A 10,922-nucleotide genomic window follows, 5' to 3' on the forward strand; every position below is an offset into this window, starting at 1 on the left:
AAAAGAAGAGCTTTCTAAGCAGTTAGATCTCTTGAAAACTAGAGATAACACAATTAACCATCTTGACATTGCATTGGATGTAAAACAAAGCAAATCGATGCTCAGACAGAGGAAATTAAGAAACAACGCAAACTTGCAGAAGAGAATGAAGTTGAGGCGAGAAGAAATCGGCTAAATGAAGAACATCAATGAAGCGAATAAAACACAAAGATGAAGGAAATTTGAGCCTACGAAAGGAAGTCACGGGACTAAAATGGCTTTGAGTGAAACTGAGAAGAAGTTGTCAAACAAGGTAAGAAACTTCAATTCATCCAGGAACGCCTTAAAAATGCTCAGACAGAAATAGCAGACCTGCAGAAAGAAAAACGAGTCCTGGAACATTCTGCAGCTAATAATGAGAAAGAGATTATCGAAACACAGACAGTCCTGCAAAAGATTCAGCAAGAGAAAAAATTTCTTAAGAATCAAGTGCAGCAGCTCAAGGGAAAGCTGGCTGACGAGATTTGTAGCGGCAAGAAAAATAAGATAAAATTTGAAAAAGACATCCTGCAGAAACAAGAAGAGTATACCAAACTAAAGACGCAGACAGAAGACAGTCTGACAAAAAACAGGAGAGCCACAGAAGCAATTTTCTGTAATGAGAGAAAAATTGGAATACTGGCAGACACAGTACGTGAACAGGAATCTAAGATTATGGATCTAACCAAGGAAGTTCTGAGACTCTATGAGAGTGAGCATAAATTTAAAATGGTTAAAGAAACATATTCTAAGGTCGAGAAGTTATGGATAGATGAAGATAAAGGAGATATTGTAATTCTCCCAGATGACGACACGAAAAATGATCAACTCAGAAAGTGCCGCTCTGAGAACCACAGATTGTCCACAAAGCTGAAAATGAAAGAAGAAGAAATTAAGAATCTCAAGCTTGAGGAGGAGAAGCTGCAAGAAGTGATGAAAAATCTCAAGTGTAAGTTAGACCTACTGCCGCAAGATGTATTGCAGAGAGTGGAGGAGAGTCAGACCACCTCTAAAGGTCTCAGAAGACAGATAAAAGCCCTAGAGAAAGAGATAAGTGTACTTTTAGCAAAAATAGATACGCAAGAGTGCGACATCAAAATGTTGAAAAATAAACTTTCAGATATCTCATTTTCACAGAAGGATGCAATTCCTCCAATTCAGTCAAACAATATCAAACTGAAATCTGAGGACATGGACCCAAAGCCGATGAAACCCCGAAATATTGTTTACCTTCCACCTATTCAAATCACTTCATGTGGAAAGACAAAATCAAAATAACTCCACAGACAAGAGAGAAGGTGTTAGAAAATGGATGGAGGAAGAGGGGTGGTCAACCCTCTGTGTTTGGCTCAGGTCCTGCAGGACATATTGGGACAAATTAGGCTCTACACTCCTCCCGAGCCTGCTAGGGTGGATTTTTGATAGGGGACCATTGTATTGACATTTCAAGAGTGTAGTCAATGCTTAGTGTTGGAGCGGGGGTCCTGCAGGATATTTGGGGTTAAAATGGGCCATGTGGGTTTATTTTTGACAGGGGGACCATTGTATTGACTTTTCAAAAGGTGTTGTGGGCTGCACAGTGGCACAGTTGGTAGCACTGTTGCCTTGCAGCAAGGTCCTGGGTTTCATTCCGGACTCAGGGTCTTTCTGCACGGAGTTTGCATGTTCTCCCTGTGCATGCGTGGGTTCTCTCCGGGGACTCCGGCTTCCTCCCACTGTCCAAAAACATGACTGACAGGTTGATTGGCCTTTCCAAATTCTCCCCAGGTGTGAGTGTGTGTGTTTGTGTGTGTGTGTGCATGGTTGTTTGTCCTGTCTGTCTCTGAGTTGCTCCTGCATGACATGTGGGGACCAATCAGGTCCTGTGGATGGATTTTGGTCATTGGCAGAATTGTATTTACATATATTGGGGAGGGGGTCCTGCAAGATATTTAGGGACACATTGGGCCATGTGGGTGGATTTTGGTCAGCGGGTGCATTTTACTGACTTTTCAAGAGGGGTGGTTGACCATCATTATTTGGGGAAGTTGGGACTGCAGGACATGTGGGGACAAATCGGGTCTTTTGGGTGGATTTTGGTCAGGAAGACCATTGTATTGACATTTCAAGAGTGTAGTCAATGCTTAGTGTTGGAGCGGGGGTCCTGCAGGATATTTGGGGTCAATTTGGGCCATGTGGGTTTATTTTTGACAGGGGGTCCATTGTATTGACTTTTCAAAAGGTGTTGTGGGCTGCACAGTGGCACAGTTGGTAGCACTGTTGCCTTGCAGCAAGGTCCTGGGTTTCATTCCGGACTCAGGGTCTTTCTGCACGGAGTTTACATCTTCTCCCTGTGCATGCGTGGGTTCTCTCCGGGTGCTCCGGCTTCCTCCCACTGTCCAAAAACATGACTGTCAGGTTAATTGGTTTCTTTAAATTCTCCCTAGGTGGGTGGGTGGTCAACCCTCTGTATTTGGGTTTGGTTAGATGTTGGATGAAGTCTCTAAAGATATTGATGCAGAAAGCAGAAATTATTGAGAATGGTGGGTTTTATGAATCCAGGCGTCCACCCACACAGTAAAAAAAAATTCCGTAAAAAAACTGGAAAATGTACTGGTAATTTTCTGCCAGTAAATTTTCTGTTTTTTAATGGAATTTCCAGCAGAATTTTTTCAGTAATTTAACAAATCTTTCCTGTAATTTAACAATTTTTACATGTTAAATTAAACATAAAAAACTGTTAAATTACGGAAAAAGCCTCTTAAAATTACGGAAAAAATTCTGAAAATTCCGTAAAAAAACAGAAAATGTACTGGCAGAAAATTTCCAGGACATTTTCCGTTTTTTTTACGGAAAATTTTGAACTAAAATACTGTTAACTTATGGGAAACTTCTGACTGAAATTCTGTTAAAAAACTGAAAATATCCAGGTAAAAAGTTACCAGGACATTTTCAGTTTTTTTTTCCTTCCAGAATTACCATCAAAATATTTTCCATAATTTAACAGTTTATGTCAAATATACCAATATTTTGTTAACCCAAAACTGAAATTCTCTGTCTTTTTACTCTGTATCTCGTGATATATTCACACACTTTAAATAAAAAAAAAAAGAAACCTTGACATTTCCAAATACTTTTGTCTTCCGAACCATTGTAGTCTGTATTCTATACCATATATTAATTATAGTTTCAAATATATTAAAGTTAATGTATTTAATATATTCTTAGCATAATTTTGAAACAAAACTAAATTCAAAGTCTACAGGAAATTGTAGAACACTAAACACTTAGTTTGAAAGTAGCTCATGCAAAGTGATATAAAAATAAAACCATTCGACAAACAATTTGCATATTTTATTTAGCAATTTAAGACCATAAATTGACGTCATCTATTCTTTATAACTAACCTTTGCTATTATATATTAAGAGTTAAACATATTCTTGAGCTTGCTAATGTTTATCTTCTGCACATCACAACTAATTTATTGCTTTTTACTATACGAATTTCAACGTATAAATTAAATGTAAAGCAATCTTGGCTAGTCTTTGTAGTCAAACAGTTTTGTTAAGATGGAACATACAAAAAATTGCTTTGGAACATGACAATCATAGTTGTAAACAAGACCAACATACTTCAAAATAAATGCCGAAAAATAAATGAAATAAAGGTATAAATATTTAGTTAAAAATGAAATGCTACATAATGCCAACGACAGTGGAAGACACTGGATTCATGAGTGTGTGCTCTCATTACCTCTAGTCGCTGTGAACATAAAACAAAACACTCCATTTTATGTTTATGTTCTGCCAAAAAAGGTTAATCCAACTCTTAGGTCCAGTTACCAAGAGCTTGAAATGTTCTGTGGCCAGTTCTTGTGCTTCGCAAAGGTTCTTGGTGCACCAGGTTTGATGAGATGATCAATCACGTTTAAACTTCAAAAGGCTCAAATTTTCCATGGATTCCCAGTCATTCAGTTCATTAAGGGACTTGAACTATCTTGGTGGAATGCAAAGCTGCTTCTTCACCTTCGTCTGCATCATGTCAGTCGACCTCGTTCAGGGTTTGAGCCCAGAAAATCTATAAACAAGGAGAATGGATACTCAAGTTTAAAACAGAAACACTTCATGTTATAAACATACTTTTTACAAAACGCTTCTAAATTACATTACAGCACATCACCTTGCTCATCAGCGTCTCACCAATTGCTAATACCTCTTTGACAAACAACAACATTGAGTAATTTTGATGAATTCTGACAGATATAAAAAAACATCTACACTAGGTGTGTGTCATTTGCAGATTTCTGGCCAATCTTTAAAAATCTGACTTGTCAATTCAGATTTTGGCCGATACTGATTGTCTTGTCTGAATATTGCTAAATGCAGCAAAACGTCAGTGGGTTGGCAACAGTGGTGTGACTATTGATAACTGCAAACATAGAGACATGACCTGGTGGGCCGGTTTATCAGTCAAACGTCTCTAACAGGAGAGGAAAGCGGATGATTTTTAGATCTTTGCTGCGGTAGATAAGATCAGTGGATGAAATCACTTTCACATGTATTGGCGGATTACCAGTCATCAAAATTAAGGATTAGGGGAAGATTTATTGGTGCACCCCTAACATACACAATACACAAATATTTTCTTTTGAAATAAAAACATACACTGATTTTTGCTTTTTTCTTAAAATAAAGTCACCATGTCATGATTTTATGTTATGAGATGTATAATTTGTAAAAATAAAAACTTCACTTCCCCTGAGCTATTTCCATTTGAAGAAATCCATCACTCCCAACCAAAACCAACCAGAGACAGGAGGATAGTCTTAGCACTGTCAATCAACCTCTTCATGCTGTCAATCAACTTACCATTACAGGAAAACCATTTATCCACTGTCATCGGTGTCCATGCTACCTAGCTTTAACATTCATCCTTAACATTCATGAGAGGTTCTGTTAGCTGCAGCGTAGCCAAATGCAAGAGATCAGGGAGAAGTGGGATGAGCAGCACCACAAGAGTTTGTGATTGACATGCTAAAACCTGCCTCGTGGCTCTGACTGTTTGAACCCAGTTAGCACTGGCTAACAGAAGAGCTAAATTTTTTTCACAGATTATCTCTCATGACACAGTGACAGCTTCAACAAATATGTAAAAAAAATATAAGTTACATAGCGCTGCATTAGACATTATTAGAAAGACACAACAAAACATTATGCCTATATTATTGTAGAAAACACCACACACTTCTTATTTTAAACTAAAGGTTTAACAGGTTGATTAAAACAAAAACAAATGTACACAACTATTTTTAAGATGCATAGTTGCTTTTCATAAAAAGTTCAGGAGTGTCTGAATGCAGCTGTTGAGGAGAGGCAACAAAATAACCATATAAGGAGAAAGAAATATAAACACCAAAACATGCAAGTCTTCCAATAATTAAATCTTTTTTTTTTTTTACAATAAAATGAAATAATTTGTTCTGACAACAAATTTAGAACAATACTATTTATATAGTTTTTAAGCTAAGCTAGAATAACCGATAATAAGTTTGCAAGTAGGCATTTCAGTAAAAACTCCCAAATGGAATATTTCTTTTTGCAAACGTCACTTTTATTTACTGTTTGTTCTTATTTCAGAAATAGGAAAATTAACTATCTGTATGTACAATCCACAATTTATATGAGGCAAGAAGCTTCCCAGATAGCACATGATGTTAAATCAACGTTGAAAAATAGTTAGAATCGTTGATTTTTGGTTGAAATCGACAAATGACGGTGGATCAACCATCAGCAACCATCTAATCAAACTGTTGAAACTGTGTCACTGAATCAATGTTGTTTTTTTATTGAAATCTGATGACTGAAATGCCGAGGTCTGATTAATGGTTGATTTTTGGTTGAAGTCGACAAATGACGATGGATCAACCGTCAAACAATCATCCACCTCTAGCCAAGTAACTAACGTTGAAACTGTGTCATTGAATCAATGTTGTTTTGTTGTTGAAATCTAATGACTGAAATGCATTTGATCAACATCTCATCAATGGTGAATCAATGTCAGCTGTTTTTCCCCACCCCAACTTAATTTAAGTTTATTTAACCAATTCAATATATTATAATCATACAACTCAATTTGTTAATTTATTTTTAACAAATGTATTAAGTATGTTTAAGATAACAGATTTAAGTCAGTCATACTCAAATCATGTAGTGTACTTCAAAAATGGTAAATAAACTTACATAGCGCTTTTCCAGCCATTTTGACCACTAAAAGGGCTTTACACTAGAGCAGTGGTTCTTAACCTTTTGTGAGGTCATCATGACTTTACACAAGTGTCTTTATCTCCGCAGCAGAGGCCTGAGACCGACTCATAGAACCCATGGGGTTCGATCGAACCCAGGTTAAGAAGACTGCACTACAGTCACTTTCACACATTTATTTAATGCACAGATCAGTTGGGGTTGGGTGCCCAGGGGGGACATTGACATGTGGCAGGAGGGAGCTGGAATTGAACTGTCAACCTTCCAATCACAAGACAACTGCTCTACCCACAGAGCCACTGTGGCTAACCAGGGAATCTGTCCCTGGTTAGCTTGAGTCATTGTGTCAGACGAGGGATACAAATGTGGTATCAAACTTAATTATTTCAAGTAAAGTCAGAGTGAATCCAGTGTGTTTCAGCACTGGTCCTCCAAGCCTTGCAAGTTTTAGGCATTTCCCTAATTCAGCACACATGATTTTAATTGATGTCTGATTAACAGGGTTTTGCTGAAATGAAAACACGCAGGTCAGTTTGCCTTGAGGACAAGGTTTGGGGAAGAACTCGTGATCTAAATGTTCAATCAATGTAAGCTGTTTTTCACACCCCTCTACACACACCTCTTTCCCCCCACCACTCACCCCTAGCCTGGGCCCATCTACCCCTCGGTCTCCTCCCCCTTTCCACTCTCCTCCCCTCCTCCTTGGGGTCCGGGTGAAACAATTTTATAGGGTGAGGGTTTTAAATTTTCACATTTTATTTTGTTAAAGATTTTTTTGGCTCTAGTGGCCTGTATTTGATAGTTAATTGACAAGAAAGGGGGTAATGAAAAAAGGGGGAAGACATGCAGCAAAGGTTGCCAAGGACGGGAATCGAACCTGCGACCGTTGCGTCAAGGACTAGGGCAGGGTTGGGCAACTACAGGCCTTGAGGGCTGGTCTCCTGCAACTTTTAGATGTGTCTCTACTTCAACACACCTGAGTCAAATAAGGTTGTTAGCAGGACTCTGGAGAACCTGACTGCACTGAGGAGATGATTCAGCTATTGGATCTAGGTGTGTTCTACCAGGGAGACATCTAAGAGTTGCAGGACACCGACCCTCGAGGACCAGGATTGCCCACCCCTGGACCTTAGTCCAGGGGTGCCTCCATGTGTGCAATCTGTGCAGTTTGTTGCACCCTTCATCACCTTCTCATCTCCCCCTACTCCCTCCCAAAACTCCTCACACCCACTTGCTCCTCCCAGCCTTCCCCTCTTTACCCCCTTTCATCCGTTCTTCCCTCCCCCGATCCTTGAGCTCTGGGTCAGAACATTTTATTACTAAGTGGGGGCTATTCATGTTTCAAATTACGCACTACATGTTGAGAACAGTGGGTTGTGATTCCTTTATGTACATTTTCTTACTTGTATGTAAATATTATTACTGACTGTGCATAATGTGTTGACACAAAAACATCTACAAGTCTCTACTAGGAGTTGTACAGTCCTACTCCCCCTTTTTACACTAGTGGTTTGTCCCAACCAAACAGCCATTTTGCTGCTGGCTTGTTTGCAACCAGCTTCTGAATTGAATTCTCCTCTGAGCAGGTTTATGGTAAGTTTTTCAATATTACTTTGATCTTAAATGTGTTTATTGAAAAATAAGTGCATTGTTTTGTGCCCATAGTAGTCATGGTTATTTTAGGGCAAAACAGATATTTTTAATAATTGAGGTCATGTCTCATTTTGTATTATCATCCTGCACCGTTCCAGGCCTAAGTATGAAATCCTGCAATATTTTGTGAGATTTTAGTTTTTAAAATAGGGCGGGCCTATTGTTTGGTCTGGGAGAGCATGTGGTGGACAAGGAAGTGTAAGGCTGGCTGCTCCAGGTGGGCTTTAAATTGTTGTGATAGTAATCACTTGTTTTTAACTTTTTATTATGATGTGCTTAGGGACGTGCTTAGATGTGCCTCTGTTCCAGAATAACTGAGTTATATATTTGCAAGACGGTCTGCAGCCATCAAGAAGTGCAGAAGGTTGTTAATCATCCACAGATTACATCCAGGTGAGGCAGAAAGGAAACGCTTAAAACATGCAAGGCAGGTGAAACACTGAACTAAACCTGCTAATGACTGATTCAGTCTGTTGTTTCTTGGATTGGTAACTGGTTAAACTGAACTGGTCTATTACTGGTGTGGGATCTTTATCAGCACGTGGACATTTTGTAATGAATTTAATCAACTTATTTGGAAATATTTGTTGTTGATTGAAGATTAAACCAGCTATTTGATGGAAGTTTATTCTGTATAAATCATAAATAATTTTTCCAACTACAGCATAAATCACCTTTTGCTCTAAACCCTGATCCTCCCTGAGTTTTATCTTTAGGTTTTCTGATAAACAGCCTTTATTTTAAATATTGATTGCCTCATTTTAACATGAGTGCAGCATCATAAATCCTACACTAGACTGCAGCTTCATAGGTAAATGTAGTTGTACACGTAAATATTAAGATAAATATTAATGAAAGATTAAGATAAAAATTAACAGTGAGTGTACATGGTTAGTAGAGATGCGCCGATCAGGTTTTTTCCTGCCGATGCCGATCACCCATGAGGGCCGATCACCGATACCGATCACATAATTATTATATTATTTTTTTATCATAAACACTACTGGTTACATTATGTGGAAAAAGGAACCATGAATTCACCTTAATTTAGACAAAAACTTAACTTTTTCCAAGAAGAAAACTAAACAAAACAGGCATTCTGCAAATTGTACTGCTATCAATAATACTATCTTTAACAGACTGATAACATATGAAGGCTCTGAAGAGGCTAAATAATGCAAAGAGCCAAAATAAAACCTCTCAACATTGCCAAAAAAATTCAAGTATAAAACTTAGCATTCAAAGGCAAATGCAGGTTCCATTACAATAAACAATCCTGAGTTACTGAATGAAAACTTCCTGATAGCATGGCGGCTAGCTGATTACTGCTAGTTCTGAGTGGCTGTTTCTGACTGAGCGAAGTAATTATGCAGAACAAGGAGGAGATTGATTTTTTAAAATTTTTTTTTTTAGATTATCTGTCTCATGTTAGGACAGCGAAAGTTTTAATACCTATGTAAAATATATTTTTTAAGTTAGAGACTGCAGCTTTAAGCAGAGGTTCGGTGTGAGAGTCACTACCAGGTGGAGCAGAAGCGGCTCTCCGTCTGTGAAATATTACTACCTGTAGCGCATTGCAGTGGTTCAACAGCGAGAGCAGAACCAGCGTCTTACATCGCAGCTCGAAGACTTAAAAAATTTTGCGGGTTATTTGTTTAGTTTTCTGACCGTCATGCTAATAATCTGGGTGAGTGTTTGTAGCTGTGCGCTGCTTTACCTGCTATCTGATCCTCCATATGTTTTGTTTACTGCAGCTGCACGTTTGCACAGTGTGAAGGAAAGAGGAGACCAGCTGCACAGACAGGCTGCGAAATGAGAAACAGGTGATCGGTATCGGTATCACCGATCATGCACTTTTTCACAAAAATCTGCCCGATTATGATCGGTGACCGATCGATCGGCACACCTCTAATGGCTAGTATTTGTTCTCAGACCTGTAACCAGTACACCATTTAATCTTTCAATGTCTTTCAGAACTTTTCAAATGTTTATCATGTTTCTAACCGGCACCTTACTCACCATTATTTTTGTGTTTTTTTTAGTCGTTGCTCTGCAGTTTGACCAAAAGCTGACTCTTGAGGACTGCAGTAAAACTGTCAAGAAGTGGCTTCATTACACGCCAGAATGAGAGGAAGACATCACAAGGAATCAAAGTGACACCAACCAGAGTCTAACTGGGGTTACCACAACTAGTACCGTTTCCCTGGTTCATACAGTACAAACAGTACTGTGGACAATAGACTGTTCTTCTGACAGTCAAAAAGGAGTCAAATATGTTTAAAGATCTGTCCCTCTTTTCTTAAATAAAATGTTATATCAAACCTATGTTGTCATTTTTAAACTTTTGTACACAGTTTACCCATGATCTGCCAATAATATAGTGTTATTATAATACCAGTGAAGAAACTTAGTGGTATGTTATGTAGACCTATCAGACCTAAAAATTTGCATAAATCCTTAGCTTTCATTCAATATGAAATCAACCCAAATCTGCATGTAGATCCACATTCAGATGAAGGTTGAATCAATGTTGATTCCTAACTAATTCAATGTAGAATCAACACAAGTATGCATGCAGATCCACAGTCAAATTGGTGTTGAATCAACATTGATTCAATGTAAAATATGTGCGCAGAACCACATTCAGATGAAGGTTGAATCAATGTTGATTCCTAACTGATTAAATGCAATATCACCACAAATATGCATGTAAATTGACATGCAAATGATGGTTGAATCAACATTGATGTCAGTTATGGTTGAAACCCTAATGTTGATTCAACATACAAGTCACCGACCACTTTCAATGTTTTTTCAATGTCAGCGTTCAACTGTTTGTTGAAAAAAAATTTGTATTAAAATTCAATGTTTCTGGCTGACATTGATTCAATGTTGTTTCAATCATTCTGTGCTAACTGGGGCGGATTGCAGTTTGGTCCAAAAATGCTTGTAAATTCCATGGTGGTAACAGACGTTTATTAAAAATGTATTCATTTTAGCCGTAATCAAGA

General features: G+C 38.1%; 1 long non-coding RNA gene across 1 annotated transcript; it reads left to right on the forward strand.

The window, feature by feature from the left end:
* Nucleotides 1–302: 302 nt before the first annotated feature.
* LOC145555200 (uncharacterized) lies at nt 303–10,724 on the forward strand. Its single transcript, XR_014091286.1, has 3 exons — nt 303–8,304; nt 9,666–9,825; nt 9,954–10,724. It is a non-coding gene; the product is annotated as an uncharacterized LOC145555200 (long non-coding RNA).
* Nucleotides 10,725–10,922: the final 198 nt, after the last annotated feature.

The sequence above is a fragment of the Poecilia reticulata genome, chromosome 15, assembly GCF_904066995.2.
Source record: "Poecilia reticulata chromosome 15, P_reticulata-male-v2, whole genome shotgun sequence".
Lineage (NCBI taxonomy): Eukaryota > Metazoa > Chordata > Actinopteri > Cyprinodontiformes > Poeciliidae > Poecilia > Poecilia reticulata.